Raw genomic sequence first — 9,013 nt, forward strand, 5'->3', positions numbered from 1 at the left:
TTCTTTCGGCCCAGTAGAGGATTGTAGAATTTACACAATGCAGGTATTCAATCTGACTTACAGTAAATTAGAGTTCAATTTATTATCAGGTAAAAGTTCTATTTCAAAGTATTCACTACATTTTCATGGTCCTCTCAGTAATTTTAAAGAATCCCTCAATACCCAGACAGGCTGAGTTCTAATCTAGATGTAGGCCAATTTTTGAGGCTCAGTTGTTGAAAACTCCATATCAACACAGATTGTACAATGCAATTTATTTACCTGAGACATCTAGAAATAAAGATGGTGATTAAGATAAGTTGAAATAACTGTATCTTTGTAATAAATAAAGTTTACTGAGCTTGAAGCTTGTTCTCTGATTTCTCCACCGAAATCTGAAAATGAATGCAAACATTTTGGTAAAATAAAATGTATAACTGATAACTGACATCTGAGATAAATAAACAAAACTAAAGAAAGCACAATTACATACACAATAGCTAGGAGGAGATATGTCTTTTTAAAAAACGTTCTTGATGATTTGAAATAGGTGCAAATAATTGATTCTATTGAAATTGGTGATGGTGCGCTCCCAGTAACACACAGAAATTGAAATTTTTCTCATGGTTATTTGATATGATAGAGAAGTTCTGCAAACAAGGAAAGAACCCAAGGTACATGATTTGGTTATCCATTCAGAGGTTTGTATTTTGAACCAAATGATAACATTGACATGATCACAAAATATCTTGTTTCAGAAAAATAGCTGCTAAAGATCTTCAACCTATTGAGGATAATTTTGGCCAATGAATTCACAGCTATTCGAACACAGAAGACTTATTTTGTAAAATTTTTTGGGGAATATAGAGATGTACAGCATCATAGAGATGTACAGCATGAATACAGATCCTTCTGAATAACTTGCTCATGCTGACCAGATATTCTAGATTAATCTAGTGCCATTTGCCAGCATTTGGCCCAATATCCCTTTAAACCCTTTGTATTTACATGGCCTCCAAATGCCTTTTAAATTTTGTAATTCTACCAGCCTCCACCATTTCTTCTGGCAGCTGATTCCCTACACACACCACAAGCATGAAAAGGTTGCTCCTCAGGTCCATTTCAAATCTTTCCCCTCTCGCCTTAAACCTATGCCCTCTAGTTACAGATTGCCAGCCTTTGGGCAAAGACCTTGGCCACTCACTTTGCCCACGCACTAATTTGCCTTAGGAGTTATTACAGTATGAAAATGAACATCGAAAACAAGATTATGCCAGCAACCAGGGCTGAAATGTTAAACATGAGGGGTTATGAAAAATCGATTGCTTGCTGACAACTGATAAAGTTAGAGCTGTTTTTCCAAATGAATAATGCCAATTCGTTTTGCACCCAGTCAGATTTTGCCTGTTGGGCTTTGTTGAGATCATGGAAGGTTATAGTTATTGACTTCACAAAACAGTTCTAGCTTCATATGAATTGCTGTCAGTTTGATCAAATTGTGTTTTTCATACAGTATTGCAAAAACTTGGTATTGTAATTTCATTTTAATATAGAGAAAAATGTGGATGGGCCCAATTATATCGGCCTTGCTTAAACAGACCATTTGTCACTGTTGACTTATATTGACTGGGCCTATTCAGTAGGACATAGACATAGTCCAATCTAAGAAGAAATGTTTTTATTGCAGCTGTTATACATACCAAAATACTCCCAAGTTGAGAAAGGACGGGGCATATTATTTCCTTTCGTCTACTTTCTGACTGAGCAGAAGGTTACTGCTGTCTGATTTAGCACCATTTATCTCACCACTGTGAAAGTTGAAAAATCCATTTACAATGCCTGTAAACTGTGTGGAACTGATATTCCCTCCAAAGCATATCTAAGCTTTTAGCTTTTATCTAACTATATGCAGTCTTTTTTATATAATTGTAACATCACATTTTTAAAGTTATAACGTGAAAATGGTGACTTTTTGCAATGCTAGGTATAATACAAAATAACATTTGCTTACATGTAAGATTGCACCTGCTCTGTGATGTCTTCCACAAATGCTGTCATAAGACCTTTCCTTCAAAGATATTCACTGCAAAATAATTCCATGTGATCACTACAAATGCTGAATGCATCAAGCAAAAGTGTAATAGTGAAAATGTAAGTGGTGCAATCTTTAGAGCATTCGTGTTTCAAAACTTAATGTAATTGTGGTGGGATACTGGACTAGTTCTCACTTTGCACCATTGAATTTTGAAATTTCTTGCACAAGCATCTATCTCTGTTTTCCTTTAGCACACATCTTAACATCTGACTTTATGACCAAGAATTCGGTTACCTTTTCTAATGATTCTTTCCTTGACTCGATGCCAATTACTGTCTGATTGCGTTCCTGTGAAGTAGTTTGGAATGTTTTAATTATATTAACAGCACCGTATAAAAAGATGTTCCTCTTGTTGAGTTTCTAACCTCTGCATGGATTGAGGAGAAGTCCAGAGTGGAGGCCAGCACTTTCCCACCAGGAGGAAGGAAATGTGATCGTTCGATTTCTGTTTGGTTGGTTTGAGAGGTTGTATAGAATATGCAGCACACCTTTGCTTGCCCAGGGAGATCAGTAAATGGGGAGAAGAACTTAAATATATGACACTAAAGAAAAATAATGAACATTTGGGTTTCAAACTGTCTCATAGGTTGCCCTAACATCATTCAGCTTGAATCTCATCATATAGTGGAGTTGATTTCTGATTTGATCAGATCTCATCAGTTCCTCTCCATTCAATTAAATCTTTATCAAAACATGCTGCTACCATCCTATTTCATACCACAGCTGGGCCCATTATCATTCAAATCCATGCAATATCAGTAATGTTACTTTCTCAAAGTTCAGCATGGATTGTTTGCAATAATTGGCAAATCAAACAAGTTGTTCGGAATACTTAGTTATTAAAGAGAAAAATAGTTCTGATTTTGAATAATGATTAGTTTGCCACACTTGAGTATCCTTCTGATTTCTCCATCGAGCAATGAGCGTCAATTATGTCATAATTAAATGAATGAAGAAGCTACTTGTTCAAAAATTAAAAATATTTACATGGCATATAATCCTTGTAAAACAAAACCACATAATTATTGCCAAAATATTTTTAATTGAAATTGGTAGTGTCATGGAAAATAGCTTTATATTTCAGCCAAAGGCTCATTTTATACTTTCATTGCCCTGAGAACGTGTCATGAACTGTCCCGTGTCATTAGTGTTCTCAATAATCTGCAAAGCTTTAGTATCTCTTTGTGATGGAGAATTAAATTTACTTTTTATCATAAAGACACTTACATTTGCAAGGGACTTTTCATGAATGTTATTCATCCCATGTACTTTTGAAATGTAGTCTGCCCACGAGTAGTGGAGAAAATGCAAAAGCCAATTTGTGAACCATAAGCTCCCACAGACAACAAAGTGATAATGATCAGACAATCTATTTTGTGGTATTGACTGAGGGAGATTATTGATCAGGGCACCAGAGATAACTTCTCAAACTCTGACTCTTGTCTGATAATAGCGAGAACACTTGACAAAGGTAGCTGTAAGTAAATCAAATTGGTTTATATCATAAGTGTGCACATAGGGGACTCCACCTCTTAGAAAACTGACTCAAAATATCTTTGTTCGATTGGCATATTTATACTTTAAATATGACACTCTCCTTGTCAGCTATCTTAACTATTGACTTGACCAGCTGCTTATCTTAAGTAACACCTCTCTTTTATTGTTCAATATCAATTCCCCTTCACCATCCAACTGTCAAAAGACTCATGACTGATTGTGCGGTTCTCCTCCTTTGTCACGAATCCTTCCTATTCATGTCTTCCCTTAATCATATCTTTTCACATGCTTCGTAGGTTCACATGCGTTTTGCAAGGACAAGAAATTCTCAAATTGCAGCAGCTTTTAGTTTTAACCCAAGAATCCTATGATTCACTACATTATCAATTCCCAAATAATGCAGTGGGAGCAGTCAGTCAAACAGAGATCAGCAAGTCCTCATTGCTTGACAGTGCAGCAGGGCTGCTGCTGATGGTACACAAGGCTTATATCCAGAGGTCATACACAGGTCAGTTTTGGTAAGAGGGATATTGCAGGTCTTGGGCAAGTTAGGTGGTGAAGTAGGTGGTGGGTGGAGGGGGCTAGTGGTTGGGGGAGCATGGGTAGGAGGGTACAATGGGGTGGCAGCACGGCAGGGGCCATTTCCCAGTGGTCTCCCTGTTCTTGATGACACGTCTCTCAATCAGGTACTGAGTTTACTTTCAGAAATGCACAAGAAATACTGGCATACTCTTTTGGTTTCCTACATTAGGGGTATTCCCCCAGCTGCCTCTGGGTGCATACCAGCTGCGGCAGGATGAGGCCCTTATGTGAACATTAATTACACACTTTAGGGATTCAGTTGGCAGTGGAATAGGAAGGTCATCCATGGCTCTTCCTGTCACACACTCGATTATGGTGGAGCAGGAAGACATTGGAATCTCTAACCATCACCATCTATTAAATACACCACTATATCTGTTACGGGAAAGGACATTAAATTCCACCCCTGGATGGAGTGGGACTTGAGCCCACAACCTTGACATTTATAGTTGGACATGCAACCAGTTGAACTATAGCTAATATTTGTCATAAATCATAATTTAACTGTACTCTAAAAATACAAAGTGGGATATTAATTATTATGAATTACCATTGGTTTCAATTCGAGGGTAGCGTGTTGGCTATCTTGCAGGATTAAGAGCTTAGACATTTGGACTAATAAGTCAGGAAGTTTGAAACTTGATTTAAATTTAAAACATTTAAGGATCAACAATTTAAAACATGTAACGATCTAGGAATAAAATAAAACTAAAGCTGTCAGATTATCAAAAAAAGCGTCAAACTGTTTGATCATTACTGTAGAGAAGGAAACATCTTAGAGGTATTTTTGAATCAGTCTGTTTTATTATGACGCACACCTGGAACTTGAACTCAGACCTTGTGGCTCAGAGGTGAGGGCTGTACATCTCTGCTACAAGAGCCCTCCTCTGGTGGCTGTAAAGGCTGACAAATATATGACTTCAGTAAGACAACAATGTTTTTGACCCTCAGGTGGTCTAACATGGAACTGTGTTGTATCGTCACTACATTTTCAGGACAAACTGTGATGGAGAACAAAAGTTGACACGGCCACCAGATGCACACTTTCTGAGAATGGATAACATGAAACAAGGTGTTTCCACAAGTGCATTTGTTTGATGGTATATGGTATTTTCAGAACTAAATAATTATGTATTTACCTCTGAAAGAACATTGTAACTTGAAAGAGAGTGCTGTAGAAGAATAATATGTCTTTATTTACAAAGGCTTCCAGCATGGTAATTGTCGTGTTTTTATTTTAGGCTCTCCAAATTGTAGCTTATTTCTTAGACATCAGTATGGCAAAGTCACATAACCAACATTAAAATCAACCTCAAAAGAAAGCTGTATACAATTCTCAAATACAGCTCAGTGTCTCAGTAGCATCTGTAAAGTATTTAAGTAAACACCAATTCAAGCCTCTAAACAAAATAGTCCAACATTTTGTACCAGTATGCACACACAAAAAAAGAAAATCCAAATTAATATAATCGTATAACGTGACGTTACCACTAGCTCAGATTGAAGTTCTTATGTTTTTCTTGAGAATGGTAGGGATCAACTTTCCAAAACAAAGCTTAATTTTAAAGCAATTTAAATGGCTGGAATTCGAATGGGTTGCAATCTTGCCACTTGAATGCACTTCAAAAATTAATCTATTGACATTACATGCTTTGGAATGTTCTGGGGTGTGATAATTAGCTACATGAATAAAGTTCTTTATTTCAAAATTATGTGCCACTATGATTGTGCAGAGATTTGTTGTGGGAGTGAAATTGCTTTTAAATACCATGGTGGTAGTGTGTGCTTTAAGCTGTGTTATGCAAACACCACTTCTTACAGACAACTTCGATAGATCTTTAGGCTGCTGATGCCTTTAAATTTGCTCATAGAGGCTGCCCGCTTTTACAAGCTTACCACTCTTTTTGGTGTCTAGAAACCTTAGTACATCCTAACCCTCAAGCAAGACTCTTCTTATTCTTTTTTATTTAAATTTGGACAAGTAGATTCCTGAATACAGGTCCCTAATTTCTAAATCCTTTTTCTTTACAAGGTTCAGCCTTCTCTCTACTGTATTCCTTTCTTTGGTCTGCTCTGTTCAGCTGAGGTAAGATTACCAACATAACGTCCATCATTGCCCTGTTCAAAACTTCAATATTTCATCTCCTGCAATTTTTCTTTCCTTTGTTTACATGATTTCTACAATTTATTTTTGTTCATCGGGTTGGGGTGTGGTGGTAGTGAAGGCTCACAGTGCCATGGACCTAGGTTTCATTCCACACTTGGGCTAGTGTCTGTGTGGAATTTTCACATTCTCCCTGTGTCTGCATGGGTTTTATTCCAGGTGTTCTGGTGTTCTCCCACAGTCCAAAGATGTGCAGGTTGGGTGGATTGGCCATGCTAAATTTCCCCATAGTGTCCAGGCTGTGTAGATTAGCCATGGTTAAAAACCCAATGTGGGGTTACAGGGATTGGAAGGTGGTGTGGGTCTGGGTAGGATGCTCTTTGGAGGGTTTGCAGGTTCGATGGGCCAAATGGCTTCTGTTTGCACTATAAAAAGTCTTTGATTTTTTACATCATCTTTATTGTCATCATTGCATCCCACGCCCCCATACCCACTCATGCTCCAGTCTGAATCCCACAAATTGAAATAATCTGGGTCTATGATTTGATATCTTGATTTAGTTTTGCTTAGTTTCCAGAAGCGTGTAATGGTCTATGACCATTCTTATGGTAAAGTATATTGTATGAGTTAGCCCTGCCCTATATCATGTGGTAATCTCCCTTAGGCTTACATATTGGCTCGAGTAAGACCAAAACCTTCCTGTTTCTCTCAATGTCCCTTCAGGTGTATTGACTATATAATCTTAATTGATCTGTTCATTTAAGGCCAGTTGTCTCTGCTTGTCTGTTCCTTATCCAGGCTTTTTGGCTGGTGTTAAAATTGACAGTGTTTCTGCCCTGTGTTGTGATTATAGCACTTTTATTGCTTTCTTCTCTGAGGTTTTTTTTCTAATTTTCTTGACATTCACATGGCCCTATGAGGCTTTCTTCAGTCTGAGATTGCACTTTACCTTTGCTATTTCTGTTTTGATCTTCTTGCCATGAGTAATTGTACCAGAGAGTATCCATTATTCAATGGTATTGTCAGTTGCTGAGTAATGCCAGTTGCCAGTCTGCATTCTTGGACACGAGTGACTTCAGGTCTTTGGTTTTGTCTTTGCTTCTCCAAAATGAATGAGGATGAAGTGGACAACATGTCACTGAATTGATACTCGCCTCTGACTTGAGTTTCCTGAACTTCTTCTTCACAGATTGAAGCAGTTATCGAACTGTTTCCTCTGTGAAACTACGTAGTGGTAAAAATATTGCTTCAGTAGCTGTAATCTCTGAGTTGTATGAAGTTTTGAAACTTCAATCCATCAAAGATTGTCATTCACCAGGGCTAAATCTATATTTCCTTTAAAATGGAATAAATCTACTTCTAGCTTTTCCAGACCATTTCTGAACACTGGCCATTCATGCACCAGCAAGTCCCTGATCTTCTATCACATCTCAGGGCATGAATACAACTGACGGTTTTCACCAAACACTTGTATAGGGCAGGCATACAACCACAGAAGAAGCCCATTCTGAGTTCAGTCCCACATGCCTGCTCTGGTGGTGTCAGTATTCACTTGGGCATACTTGTTAGCCATGTCAAGTTTCACCTCTTAAAACTGCAAATGCTTAACAAGAACGAACAATTCAGATTTCAGATGAGATGATCGCCGTTAAATGACTCTCAACTAACACTACTATGTGTTTGTGCAAACAGCAGTTTGTTTATGAAGGAGACAAATACAAGTAGTTCTGCTAGAATGCTTTCTTCATTAACACAAATTGGCTGTAACACGATTGGTGAATAGTGGATAGTGTTTGGATCATGGAACTTTCTGTTGTACGGGTATAGTAATTTCCCTATAACACGATTTTCTGGAGTGATTTTCTATCGTGCACGGTCACACAATAATGCAGCTATTGCGCTGTAGGAGAACTACTTGCAACGAAAAATGTTTGTACTTACTGGAGGGAGAAGTCCTCACAGGTAGATGGTTGGGTTTGTGAACAGAAGTATTTCCCATTTTTGGTTAACAGAGCACCACAGAATTGCATTCACGAACGTAACATAATCAGGCTGTATCTTAATGATTACACAATGCAAAACAGGTCAGGAAACCCAACCCACTTGAAACATTCTGAGAACTTAATAGCAAATGTTTGATCTATCGTTGGGAAACTGATTTCTTTTTTACCTCTTACTTAATTAAAATCCTCTACCTGCCTTTGCAAAAGTTTCTGGTGGGCCTAGAAAATTTCTACCAGGCAGGTTTTCTGATCACGTCACTGTGATATGTGAAAAAGGAAACACTGGTTGACCATCTATAGCTTTGTTTCATGCTTTCAACTTGCTAAACACTTAGCACTGTATTATTTTTTGTTTAAAATTGTAATCCAAGTTTTGCTTAACTGGTACAATTCTACTTTAAATTCTTTCACTGCACTTACACTGTAGTGAGACCTGATGCACACATTCATTTATATAAACCACTATTGAACACTTCTGGATTAAACTTCAACTCTGTAAAGGCTTTGGTGGTGTTAGTTTTTAATTATCTAAGTCATCTTTCACCACCATATCCAGGGATCAGAGGTGTCATTTTAAACACCTCCTGTCATGGACTTAAGCCCATACACAGAATCCAGATAAAAGTATTACCTCCGCAGTGTCTTTTCCACTGAGGTGGCAGCCCAGGTCTGAACGACTTCAAATTTAATGATCTTTAATGACTCATAAATCTTTCCAAAGCTGCGAAAGACAGTGGTGTGTTCTGAGTTTTG

General features: G+C 37.7%; 1 long non-coding RNA gene across 1 annotated transcript; it reads right to left on the reverse strand.

The window, feature by feature from the left end:
* Nucleotides 1-266: 266 nt before the first annotated feature.
* LOC125466892 (uncharacterized) lies at nt 267-8,267 on the reverse strand. The gene is made up of 3 exons (XR_007250526.1): nt 8,199-8,267; nt 1,991-2,062; nt 267-374 (listed from the first exon to the last, which is right to left on the reverse strand). It is a non-coding gene; the product is annotated as an uncharacterized LOC125466892 (long non-coding RNA).
* Between the last annotated feature and the right edge of the window lie 746 nt (nt 8,268-9,013).

Source organism: Stegostoma tigrinum, chromosome 32 (assembly GCF_030684315.1).
Source record: "Stegostoma tigrinum isolate sSteTig4 chromosome 32, sSteTig4.hap1, whole genome shotgun sequence".
Classification (NCBI taxonomy): Eukaryota; Metazoa; Chordata; class Chondrichthyes; order Orectolobiformes; family Stegostomatidae; genus Stegostoma; species Stegostoma tigrinum.